At 50.4% G+C, this 13,544-nt stretch overlaps 1 protein-coding gene and 1 pseudogene across 7 annotated transcripts in view; both read right to left on the bottom strand.

The window, feature by feature from the left end:
* The window catches only part of DENND1A (DENN domain containing 1A), a 512,100-nt gene that overhangs the window by 89,765 nt on the left and 408,791 nt on the right, over positions 1-13,544 (bottom strand). The window lies entirely within an intron of this gene.
* LOC115500218 lies at positions 7,051-7,199 on the bottom strand (annotated as a pseudogene).

Genomic DNA, 13,544 nt, shown 5'->3' on the forward strand with positions numbered 1-13,544 from the left:
CAACCTACCTCACAGAGTTGTCGTGCGGGGCAGATTTTATGCAAAGCACCTGACTCGGGGCCAGACATGTAATAGAGGCTCGGTGGTTGGGGGCTGTCACTACTGTCCTTGAGACATGGCTTTGTTTTTATAAAAAAAGGTTCATTCTCTCTCTCCTGGGACTATACAGCAAACTGGTTAGTGTCGCCTAGTGCATGTGCTCACTGCATGTAAGCTGTTAGATGTTCTCTTTATTCATCTTAAAGTTCGTCTAAATTGGTTAGAGTGACTTGGCTGTGCTGAGTTGGCTGCTCTGGTTTTTGGGAAGCCTATGTGCCTGTCCTCAGAGTTTCTTACTCAGCATCCAAAGAGCCCATGCCAGGAAACTCTCTGTTTGCACTCCAAGACATTTAGTAAGCCCCCATCTAGCAGGCCACACAGTGAAGACAGACAGTTGGACTCTGAGGGCCCATGGGTCTGGGTTTGAATCCCACCCCCCACTACCCAGGGTGGGGCAGCCCAGGGCAACCCTCTCACTCGGGGGCAAAGGGCTGTGGCGAGGACTTGACCCTCAAATCCCAGCGTCCTCTCCTCCATCAGAGCACGAGCAGAGGGAGACCCACCCAGGGATCCCTCCAGCCAGCCCTCACGCACTGTCCCTCCGCTGCCTTAAATCTTTCAGTGGATGTCCTACCTTCAGGCTGGGCGTCCCTCTGTTTGCCAACATTGACCGCAAACCTACTTTAAAAGCCATGCTAGGTCCTGGGGAGGGTGCGGGGACACGGACAGGAAGTCCAAAGTCTTCACCCTGCATCGCAGGGCCTCCTGCTCTGGTCCCGGTCTCCCCTTCCTGCTTTGCTGCCCCATAGCCCAACCACCCCCCCCAAACCCTCGACTTAGGTCGTACTAAAGGCTGGCAGGTCTGTGGGTGCACGGGGCGTGCTCTCACTTCTGAGTCTTGCTCGGGTTCTTTCTGCTTGTGTAGTCCTTCGATGGTCATCCACCTGCCCGTAACTCCTGCCCGGTCCCAGGCTCACAGCACGAGCTCGCGTCCACCGTGGCCCCCACGGCGTGGCGTGGCATGAAACGGAGGCCCTGGGTGAGAGTGGGGAGTACACTGGCCATAGAGGTCAGAACAACTGTCCACGTAGTTTCCTGCCTGTCGTCTCACTAGACTGTGAGCTCCCTGAGGGCAAAAGCTGTGCCTCCGCCATCTAGAGACGACCCATGTGAGTGGCGGAGCCTGGTGTGCTTGAAATGAGCAGCTGTGAGGTCTTGGGGAAATGTGTCTCTTTAAATCAAAAGGCTTCTTGGTGTGGAGAGAGTTAAAATCTGCTCATGCTTATAAACAAGCCCCATCTCCGCTCAGCACTATCACTGGGTGTGAGTCACAAGGCTTAGCAGGTGTGGGCAATAATTAAAGGCTTCAGCAATCTACCTGGGCAAGGTATTTTTGCCTCTTATTCCAAAGAGGAAACTCTCTCTATGGAGAGCAGAGGAGCTCATTAATGAGACTAATTAGGTGTAAAGGGGGTAGAGGCTGGCATCAGCTGCAGCTTGGAGGAGCTAATCATTAAGCTCTGTAATCTCCACTGAACACAAGCAGATCAGGCTCAGGGGCTGCGAGCAGGGCTCCCACACCTGAGTACCTGACCACAGGCTTTGGAGAGGCTGAAGGGCCTTAGCTCTCCCCCCGCCATGCTCCGCCAGGAGACGCACCACAGACGCACCACAGACACAGACACACACACACACAGACACACACACACACACACAGACAGCATGGGGTCAGCTTCCAGGGAAAGGAGCCAGACCATCCAAGGAGATGCCTCCCTCTTAGTGTTCACTTATCTTTGAGGAGCATGTACCGGAAGCTGCGCGTTGGGTTTTTACCACAAGCTTTCCTAAACCTAAGGAATGGATCAAAGGATCTCCTTCTTGGCTTCCACATGTGGAAGATAAAACCCTCATGCCTCGATTTCCAGATTTTCTAGGCACCACGAACGTTTAGCTAGCACTGGGCACATTTCTCTTTCTGGATCTACCTCCTCCCTGGCCTGTGAGCTCAGTGACCCGCGGACAGGGGAGTGATTCCCCCTGGGATCTTCAGTGACCGGCCTCCCAAGAAATCATCAATACGGTGGATGTGCGCGGGGAGGCAGGGAGAGAAGGGATGGAGGGGTTCCGGCACTGCCTCTTTTCTCAGCTCTGTGGTGGCTTTGGTCAAGTCACAAACGGGCCCTAATTCCCTCATCTGTAAAAGGAGCATAAGAAAATCATGGCCCAAGAGCATTTTAAAAAAATAATAAATAAACCGTTTGTAAAAGTGGTTCACTTACAATTATCGCGTGTTTAAAACTCCCGTAAAAGGAGAGAGGGGCGGATCATGACGGAAGGGGGAAAATAATTCCAATACAGCCCCCACACTGGGCTTGAGTTAGCCAAAGGGCAGGGCGTCCTCGGGCAAGGTCACAGGAGCGGAGAGACTTACACCTGGGAAACCGGAATCTGGATGCTGGCGCCGGGGAGGGTCTGCACTGTTTTTGTTTTTGTTTTTTTAATTTTATTTATTTATTTTTTTAATGTTATTTTTGAGAAAGAGAAAAACAGAGTGTGGGTAGGGGAAGGGCAGAGAGAGAGTGGAGACACAGATCCCAAGGCAGGCTCCAGGCTCTGAGCTGTCAGCACAGAGCCCGATGCAGGGCTTGAACTCACGAACCGCGAGATCATGACCTGAGCTGAAGCTGGACGTTTAACCGACTGAGCCACCCAGGCGCCCCTATGTCTGCACTGTTTACAGAGTTCACTTGCCATGACTTTGGGCCCTGCCACCAGCCTGCCCAGGAGGCTTCACATCTCAGCAACATGCCCTCAGAGACTCCTGGGAGGCAGGGAAGGAGGCAGCTTGGCAACCTGTCTCCCCCATGAGATCCACTCCACAGAGCACACCCCACTGATCTTCTACACCTGCAGCCGTGTCCAACGGGAGCTCTCAGAAAGTCCTACCAACTGAGCCGCAAGGGTCCAGCTAACAAACTCTGAGGGTCACTCTGCTGGTGATGTCCTCCTTGTCCTTAGAGCCTCAGCTCCGACGCAAGTACCTCGGTGAAGCCCTCCATGATAACCACTTCTCCCTCCGCCCCACCACTGACCTGCTGTCCGGATGCTTCGTTCCCACATTTGTCTCTTCATTCCCATGTGAACAGAAAGTAGCAAAATCCCCTTTCCTGGCCGGGGTTCATCTTGCCAACCCACACCCAGCCAACGGGTGGGCACGTGACCCTGGCCTGACCAATATAAGGACCCCATCCTCTGGTCACAGTGATTGGTTCAGGGGGGCCCAGATGTGGCCAAGCTGGGCCAAGCAGGCTCCTATGAATGTGCATGCCTCACTTCAAGCTCTACGGACCACACGGGCCCTCATGCCTCTATCAAAAAGCAAGAGAATGTTTGAAAATAAAAACTGACGGGAAAAGAAGAGCCAAACAGTGGTCAGTGAGAGATTAGCCAACATCACGGGAGCTCCTGAATCCAGCCTGCTCGTAGTAAGAGAAGCCTGGGACTTCTCAGTCACATGAGCCAAGAAATTCTCCCTCCTGCCTTTTCTGCCCAAGTTAGGCTGGACTTCTATCATCTACAACCGAGAGAGGCCAAGCCAGAGTTTAACCAGGTCTAGGGCCGTTTCAGTCCGCCCGCAGGTATGTTTTTCTTCCCTCCTCAATCTCACTGCTGCTACTGTCCTAAATTAGAACAGTCTCCATGGTCATTTCTACCCCCCTCCTGTCTTTTCGTTATAAGCCAAAGTCTCAGTTCTTGATATGAGGCAAACAAGGACATGGCAGGGCCCAAGGCTGCTTTCAGATCAATGCCTGTGGCCCCCAAATGGCTCTCCTGGGTGCAGATGTCCTGTGGACACTTTCTGGCCCCACATGCTCCTTATAAAGTCCCCTGTTTGTTTCTCAAAGTTTGTTTGTTTGTTTTTGCCCAAAGATCCCTTAGAATGTTTTCCATCATTTTCTTGGTCTGAACAACAAAAATCACAAAAACATATATATACACAATATCCTATAATATCAATAGCTTTCAAATAATTGGGAAAAAGAGGAGGGAGGGGGAACCAAAGATCTGCCCATTGAACAGTATGAAGCACTCTGAAAGCAAATGCTGATATGTTTGCAGCCTTTATGTTGTAACGGATGTATTATAACCCCCTTTTACAGATGTAGAAACTGAGGCTTGAAGAGTGTTAAGTAAGTTGCTTTCTATCACGCTTCTTGGCAAATGCGTCCTTCTCCCCTCTCGAGGCCCAGCTCCAGTAGTGTCTCCCACGTGAACTAAAGCCTCTGTCCTGGAATTCCAGCAAAGCCCCCAATTCCTCCATCCGGTGGTTACCACAGGGTATCCCTCCCGTCGGTTACAGGTGCGCCTCTACCATTAGACAAGATCTCAAGGCAGAGGCTGGATTTCACTCATCTCCACATTCTATCCACCAGCACGGGGCTTGGCCCAGGGCAGGGTTGCAATGAATGTTTGCTGGAGGAAAGAAATGGATGAGGGAGTCGTGATCTGAACCCTGCTGGTTCAAATGTAAGCCAGCAAGGGCTTCCCCTCCCCCAGCTGCCTCCGTGACTGCCAGCACCTCTGAGCCTCCCTCTTGTTCTCCCCGGAGGGAGTCAGGCTGGGTAGTAGAAGTGGTTACAAGACCAGAGGGAGCACGGACAATGGTAATAAATATGTAAAACCCAGAATTCATTACATCCAGCTAATTCTAAATGCAAAGGACACCACGTCTTCTGAGACGGACCCCAATGAAGGAGTCTGGTTTGCAGCGGTTTGAAGAGTGGACCAGAATTGTTTGGTCCGACTCAAGAAATCACGCTCTTCTTGCTGGGCAAGATATTCACAAGGCTCTCCATCCACCACCCCCCACCCCCCACAAGCCTGCCTCAGTTTTAGTTCTCTAAGGGACCCTCCCTGTGGTCCTGGAGAGGCCTTGTCCCCTGATGGTGCTGGACTAGTGACCCTCGTGGCAAGAACTTCAAAATCTTTTATTTATTTATTTTAGGGTTTATGTATTTTTGAGACAGAGCACCAGCGAGGGAAGGGCAGAGAGAGAGGGAGACACAGAATCTGAAGCAGGCTCCAGGCTCTGAGCCGTCAGCACAGAGCCCGATGCAGGGCTCGAACTCACGAACCTGCGAGATCATGACCTGAGCTGAAGTTGGACACCCAATCGACTGAGCCACCTGGGCACCCCAAGAACTTCAAAATCTTTAAAGCAGAGGATGTAGTTTTCTTAAAGAGACGGTGTTACCGAGAGATGTCTGCTTACACAAAGTAAGTTCTGTCCTCCCGGAGGGGGGGGATGCTTCATAAACTAGAAATAAAGTGAGTGTCCCTCATGCAGTGCACTTGAAAACAGGCACCTTTGTGTGGTGCCTGCCTTCTTTTTCTTCAGCCCCAAAGAAAGGGAGAAAGGGCCTGCCAAGCCACCCAGGAAAAACAGCTAATGCTTACAATTCGGCCAGGCAGGAGGTCTGCAAATGCTCCCCTCTGGCCTCCCACACTCAAAACATTTGTTAGAGTAAAGGCTTCAAAGGTAGAAATGGGAAAAAGATTTTCCCTCTGCCCTATAACAGCTGAGAGAATATCTTTCTGTTCCCTCTGCGATGCATGCGTGCGAGTGCACACGCGCGCGCGCACACACACACACACGCACACACAAACCACGTGCACACAGCTGCAGAAGAGAACCAAAAGTACACGCCTAGCTAAAAAGGAGGGGACTGGGCTTGAGACTGCAGATGAAGGTCACGCCAAACCATGTGATCTAAAGTCAGAGGCTCAATTCCTAGTTCCAAAAAATATGAAGACTAAAGGAGATTAAGACAGAGGGCGTGGGGGGCACCTGGGTGGCTCAGTCGGCTAAGTGTACCGCTCTTGAATTTGGCTCAGGTCATGATCTCATGGTTCATGGGATGGAGCCCCACCTCGGGCTCCACGCTGACAGTGCAGAGCCTGCTTGGGATTCTTCCTCCCTCTCTCTGCCCCTCCCCTGCTCTCACTCTCTCAAAATAAATAAACTTAAAAAAAAAAAAAGACACACAGTGTGGGTAGAAGTGCTCATTGAACTGCCAGCACCGCGGTGGGTACACAAAGGACATGCTCCCATGGACGAATCCTGGCACTTGCTGGATTACACTGACTGGGTCTTCATCATCAACTATACGAAAGACTTGAGGCCCCTATTCCTCCTCCACTAAGTCTCAAGACTTCTTCCCTGTTGACTCTGCCTTAGCGGCATGAGCTCCAAATAAAGTTCTCCACCTGCCTGTGGTACCGAAGGCCCCGGTTAAATCATGTATTATTATTATTTTTTAACACAAAGGTGAAGTTCAGACCTTACCAGTCATTAACACTTTAGTGAAAAGGAGTCCATCCATTTGGTGTCTAAAACCAGAAGAAGTCATACCATATTTTGTGTTCCCATTCTTAATAGGGGGTAAGTCAGCTTGGGGGTGAGACTGGGTGGGAGAAGAGGAGGCTACTTTAGATACAACACAGGCTGGTGTTCATCAGACATCTGGAAAAACCCAGTCTTCGTGTGGGCAGAATGGACAAACATGGGCTGAACAACCACAGCTGGATAATGGGTTTGTAGCTGTTGTTAAAACTGCTGGCCAATGTGCTTGGCGGGCAGTAGAACTCTCTACTTTGTTCTAATCTCGACCAACATCATCGATAGTGACTTAGAAACATAGAAAATGCTGATCAGATCTGTAAAGGAGCTGGTGACAGTAAGGATTAAAAAAATTCTCAGGAGACTGGAACCATGGGCTGAAACTAACAAGTTGAGATGTATTTGGGACAAATGTAAATTTCTACACTTAGGTTCAAAAAAATCAACTCTAGATATACTAGTCAAGGCTGACCTGTTTTAAAAGCAGTTTATATGGTAGGTGTAAAAGAGGCAGAATTTTATGTTTGGTATGTGTTCAGCAATGGCCCACGTGTGATACGGTTCAAAAAAAGAATAAGGCAACCCGTAACCATTCACAGAAGTAGACAATCTCAGACTGCACTCAAGGGCAGTGGAGTCTAATTGAACAATAATGCGAGTCACATACGTAATTTTAAGTTTACTAAGTAGCACGTGTGGAAAGTAAAAAGAAACGTGGGAAATTCTACACTTGATCTTGGCCAAAAGGCCGAGAAGCAATAGGGAAATTCTAATATATTATATTTTACCCAGCGTATACAACAAGTATAATTCCAACCTGTAATCTATATAGGAAATTATTAATGAGTTTTACATTCTTTTATTCATACTAAGTCTTAGACATCTGGTGTATATTTTACCCTTACGGCACATCTCCACCCGCACTAGCCACATTTCACGCGCTCAGAGGCCAGACACAGACGGCGGCTCCTGTATTGGACATCGTACAGCTAAAGTAAGGTTGAGGGGTCCACTGAGTTCTGTTCTTGTCAGCCACACCTGGAGCATCTGGTGTTCCAGACATTTAAGGTTGGACAATGGCAAAGCATAGCCCTCCAGAGACCAGGTGAAGAACTGGATGAGAAGGCTCAGTCCAAAAGGACTGTGCCCCTCTAGTACCAGTAGAAAAATCACCAACGATACTGACGTGACGTTACGTGACTACCAAGGGAAAAAAACAAAAACAAAAACAAAAAAACTAGGACCAGTGGATGAAAACTGTAGGAAGATTTTGGCTCTGTAAGAGTAAGTTTCCCCAACATCAAAGGTGTGCCAGCAGAAGCCAGCTGACCCACAAGAGAGTGATACACGCATCAAAGTTGCCTACCAACTCTGGGATTCAAGGCTTGGAGACACTAAGTACGACCGTCAAGTAAAATGACTGTCTAGCCAACAGACCAGAACATACACACCCAAAGATGTCTTCTCCTTCAAGTAGTCTTCTTGGGAGGGGACAGGTCTATTCTGGCCAAACCTCACAGGCTGCCTGTATAATTCTGGTTGTGGGAAATAGGGATCGTAGGGCCTTAGTTTGTATAGTTCCAGCCCTCAAGGAGCTTGCAAGCGAGTGTCTGCAGTGAACATTCCCAGAGTAATGTTGTCAGCATGCTGGCCCTCAGCTGACTATGGTGAGCAGAAAGTACTAGAAGGGTCTCTGAGGCCCTCTCCACATAAGACTCTGTGTGAGTGCCCCTCTTGCCATCTCACGGAAAAAGAACACTTCAGTTGCCCTTATGGATTTCCAGGCTGGAGGGGCCTCTGGCTCATCAAAGATCCTGGGAAGCCCAGAGCTCTGCTTTGAAGGTCTCAGTACCCATTGGTCATCTCTACCTGAATGTGCCATGGACACAACAACAGTAACATGTCCCAGACGCGGCTCCTTCTCTGTTACCCCAATCCTCAACTTGTTCCTCTGAGTCCAGATTTGGGGGAGCTCACCATTAAGCTAGTCGGCCCTCTCTGACCTGGGTGCTGGACCTCAAAACCCTCACGTGGGGGACCTCTCGGGGAAGGACTTCCTTTCCTTTCCCAGATGTTCATACGGGTCGCTGTGTGTCAGGCTCTGTGCTGGGCACCAGGGACCACCAAGGACGCTAATGGGGATGGGGCTCCTGTCACTGAGGGGCTTGGACATTAGGTAGAGGCTTGCCTGGGTAGTAAAGGAGGCCGGAAAGAAGGTGCCCATCCTACCTGGGCTGTCAGGATAAGTGTCACAGAGGAACAGAGGGTGGTGACACTGGTACTAAGCTTGGAAAGCCCGGTTCTGCAGACCCCGCGGGGCGTCTCGCCTACAGAGATGAGCAGGAATGCAAGAGGAAGAGCTGGGGCCTTTGGGAACAAGTGTCTCCACAAGGGGCCTGAGGGTGACGAGAGGAGACTGCGAAGTGAAAAGAGATCGCTGACCAGGTCGTGAAGGTCTCGGATGCCCGGCCAAGGAGTTGAGACACTATCCTGTATGGACCAGGGGACAGAGGAGGGTTTTAAGATCAGATCTGTCAGGAGTAAGTGTACACTTTTTTATTATAAGAATTTTTTTGTCCTGCCTTCATTTTAGTAAAAATGAAGCATTATGGGGCTGGCAAATCATTTCTGCATCCCAAAGACAGTGCGACATGTGATAATGACTGTGAAGCACGGCTAAGCCTGTTAGCAAGAATGACCAGGGAGCGAGAGGCAGGAGTGATGCATTACCCTCCACCATCGTCTCTTTGTTTGAGGATCATTAGGAAGGGAACCATTAGAAAAACGCCAGCCAGGTAATAGGAGGGAAACAGGTCTTGGCAGGGCTGTGTTTCCCATGGAGAAATTAGCAAATAAAATTCAGAGAAGAAAGCGGGGGCTTCTGGGCTCACCCCGTGGGGCTCCTGGGGAATAATGGCACATGTGGCTCCCACCTGAGGAACCCTTGATGAGGCAGCAGACGTGTCCGACATTCTGTGACGGGCTTCGGGTGAGCAGAGCGTCCTTCCCAGGCAGGGCCGTGGTCCCCAGGCCCATCACCCCTGAGGCCCTCTTCCAGGCACCGGGTGATGCACCGGGCATGCGTGACGACTAAGGCACCACTTGGTCCCCAGGAAGCTCACACTCCCTGATGTGGTGGTATCCGAGCCTGGAGAGAGGCAGGGCGGGCCTCGCCTCGTCATCCCCATCCCATAACTCTGGGCCATGGCGGGGAGGGATGCCGTTTATTCACACACCCATTCCCTGCTACTTGACTTACACCAGGGTCCTCTTGTCATTGCAATCGTTCAGGAGATCAAGAGCATAAGAGGAGAGGCGACTCACCGGTCAGAATGAAAACCGAGGACTTGGGAACTGCCGTTATGGCAGATGGGGGTTACCCAGGGAGTGGGGCTATCACATCAGCAACTCTCTCTGGCTTCCGGTACCCCCTTATCCAAGAGTCTCCCAGGGCGCCTACCTTAGGCCAGGAGCTAGGGAACACAGAGGAGTAATCACAGCCTGTGCCCTAAGCTGTCCCGTTGGGGCTGGCATTTCTAACCGGGGTATGCATACTTGAAGAAATGTAGCTTGGCCAAGGACCTGATTTCTGGGGGTCAGAGTTGGACACACTGCCTTCAGGGCATCTGAGAAGTGCACCCGGGTGATGAAGAGCTGCCTGAGTTACAGGTGGGAAGGGACAGGGTGTGGAGAGCGACAGAGGAGACAGTAGAGGCCAGGAGACCAGAGGCTGACAGCTTGTACCACCATCACTTCACGAACAGCTTCTGACCCTCTCTCCTGGTGGCAGTTTGGATAAAAAGCAGACATCTCAGGGGGAAGGAGGGTGGTGATCTGTCTCTGGGACTCTAGGAACAGCCCGCCCCGGTTTCTGGGGAGGTGCCCTCCACCAGAGGTGCTACCTCCTAGGGATACAGAACCGGGCAGGTGGCCGGAGGCTCGTCACATTTCCTGGTAGTGTGGCAGGGATTTTCATGTCACCTTGTATTGCTAGAGGAGGTTCCAAAGAGGAGACTGGATCTCCCCCGAGCTTTCCCACTTAGCTGATTCTCACACTCGTTCTCCAAAGGAACCAGAAGCAGTGTGGCATACAGGCCACGGAGTTGGCCTAACTTGAGTCTGACTCTGGATTCTGACACCTACCAGCAGCCAGGGGAACCTGGGCATACGTAACAACGGCATCCTCTTAAATCAAACCTGACCCGTCGTGAGGCTGACAGACAGAGCGGGTGCTACCTCCATTTCACAGATGAGAAAAATGAGGCCAAATGACTTTTGGGGGATTTACATGGCTTTTAGGGAGTAAATCTAGGGCTAGAATCCAGGAACCTTATTGCTGAGTTCAAGATTTGTCCACAGCCTCTCGGGAGCATTGGCCAAAGGTGCCTCAAGGTCGCAGAACACACCCCCGAGAGTGCAGCTAAGAATTCCATTCCAGTTTGGTCCTAGATGGATCATTAAGGCAGCTCCTCCCTGGAGTTCAGACCACCCTGCACGGCAGCCTCTGTCTAGAAGCCCCCACTCACTTCCTAACTTTGTAGCAAACTCCTACTCGTCTTTCAAGATCAGCCTCTTAGGTTCTCTTCTGAGAAGCCCTTAGGCTTCCCTTCTCTTAAACATCCATCTGTTCCAATCCAGCACCGCCTCATTCTTTCCTTTCCCTTCCTTTCCCCCTCCCTTTCTTTCTTTATGTCTGTCCCTCACAGGACTTGAGGAGCTCAGGGATGAGGGACTGTGCCTGATTCATCTTTTTGTCACCAGCTATCAGCAGTGCCGGACACACGATGGGAGCCAGGTGAATGCTTCGTAAGACTCAGGGGGTTCGGAGAGCTAGAGATACCCCCAGGATGACAAACTTTCATTACCACCAGCACCTCTTCCCTCCATGGGTAGACATTCAGATAGCCCATATGGCTGAGTTATAACCCCACGAGACAAAGGCCACTTTTTCTCCTCAAAGGAAAAATGTAATAAACCGTGGGTATTCCACATTGCCACTTTCTCCATTGTGAAAGACCTTTTAGGGTGGGTGGGCGGGTGGGGAGGAGGCAAGATATGAGGTCTGAATGGTCAGAGATTATGATACTTCCTGAAAGCACCCCCAGATCAATACTGAGCCAGCGATGCCCCAAATTCCTTTGGAAGGATCTAACCTATTGGTTAAACTTTTGGATTCGTTGAAAGACAAGAGAGTCCTGCTCTTAGAGACTCCTCCAGTGTTTGTCCATGTCTTTCGTTCCAACATCCCCCTCTGAGCGGTCTTCATGGCTCATGACTAGTATGGAATGTAACTCTCCGAGTGTTTTAAAGCACTATTTTTCTATTGTTTTAATGGCCCCAATAAGGGCACCATTGTTCCTTAGCGGTATACACGCTTCATTCTAGTAATTAGCTGTCAGAGAGGACCCGACAGCAGCCTAATGTTGTCCGCTCAAATCATATTAATGAAATGCAATCCACTCAAATGTCCTGAATGCATATCTGTAATTGCATTAAGCAGAGAGACTGGGGACATCAGGATCAAACTTCAGTCTCTGAACACAGCGTTACGATCAAGCACATTAATCCATTATTTCTTCAGAATCTGACAGCCAATTAATATACCAGGCCTTCATACACCAGGCAAAGGATTGATGTCCCTGTCATGATTTTGTTTTTAAAAAAACCATTAAAATGACTGTTTGTACTCAGGGACGTCAAAGTAAATGCTGGGTGTAATGTTTCTAATCAAAATCAATTGCTCAAAGGTGGAAAGGTAAGAAACAAACTTTAGAGGAGCACTGTCATCGCTCCCAAAAAAGGAAATTTAAAGATCTCAAAGTCTCGCTGCTTTCCTCTGGAGCTTTACCCAAAAAAAGTAGCTAAAATTAAGTTCCAGTCAGAGTTCAAAAAACTCCGCTTCATCAAGTGATTCTGAACAGGACACGTTCGGCGCGGGTTCTTTTTTATTTTTCACACAGCCAGGTCGTCCTTGTTGAGGATTTCACCGGTATTTACAACTAAGCACATGAACACGCCGAGCGAGACGGCCGGGCCCTGAGTCCTCCCGCTTCCCTCCACAGAACACACTTGGTTAATTACCGAAGCCGCCTCACACAAACTAGACCTTCTGCCGGACCAGGAAGCAACAATGAGACAAAATACCTCCTCAGGAAATGTGCAGAGCCGCGCAAACGTCCTATGAATCAGCCCCACTTGCAAGTGCGCGCAGGTCAGCGGTGCATCCAGGACCACGATCACATTTTCATTAGAAGCCGCTATTAGGACGTTGTCCTTCGCGTGCTGGGGGGCACCATTTCGGTGAGGCCGCTCACGCGGGGCTGAAATCCAACTCATTTCGGGTCCAGGACCAGAACGTGCATCCCTCGGTTTCCCAGGATCTGGACCCCGTTTGCTTGTTCCGTGCAGTCTCCCGACCTCTTCTGGGCTGTTCTAGCTACACGGCCACCCGTGCAGCTCGCCTCCATGACAGGTGGAGTGACAACTTTCCTGGGGTGACAATGTTCAACACTGAGTCCCTGCAGCCCCTTTTTGGGCTGGATTTGGCACGCCCTCCGCGGGACTCCATAACTTCCGTGCTCCCCTTTACTGGGCAGCTCCTGATGCCGTTTTGGAAGCGTTTTGGGGAGGCTGACCCCCTTTACTCGAACGTGCGCAGCCAGAGCAGAGGGGTGACTGCTAACGCGGGGCTCGGCACGCGGCAGGGACTCGAGGAAAGCTCGCTGAGTCCGCTGGCATGAGTGTTTTGGAGGCTCTTGATGCAATCTGCTACCCTGCTTCCCTAGACGAGGGCCTACGGGCATTATTCCGATCATAAAAACAGTACGCTGAATCCATCTTCTGTGGCTAGCCACACAAATATTGTCTGTTTTGAGTTTTAGTTCCACAGACCCATATCCCTCCCACCTAAAAAAACAAAAACAAAAACAAAAAACCCAAAACCAAAAAACAAAAACTCCACTCCTCAAGTTACATCCCAAACCTTGGGAAATGGGACACGGATTTTATGAGCAGAACCACAGAAGTAGCAGTTGCCTCCTCAAGCCAGACCCCACGCTGGGAGAGGGAAAGGCCGTAATTACTGGGCAAGGAGTCTGAAGAATGT

This window comes from Lynx canadensis, chromosome D4 (assembly GCF_007474595.2).
Source record: "Lynx canadensis isolate LIC74 chromosome D4, mLynCan4.pri.v2, whole genome shotgun sequence".
NCBI classification, from domain to species: domain Eukaryota; kingdom Metazoa; phylum Chordata; class Mammalia; order Carnivora; family Felidae; genus Lynx; species Lynx canadensis.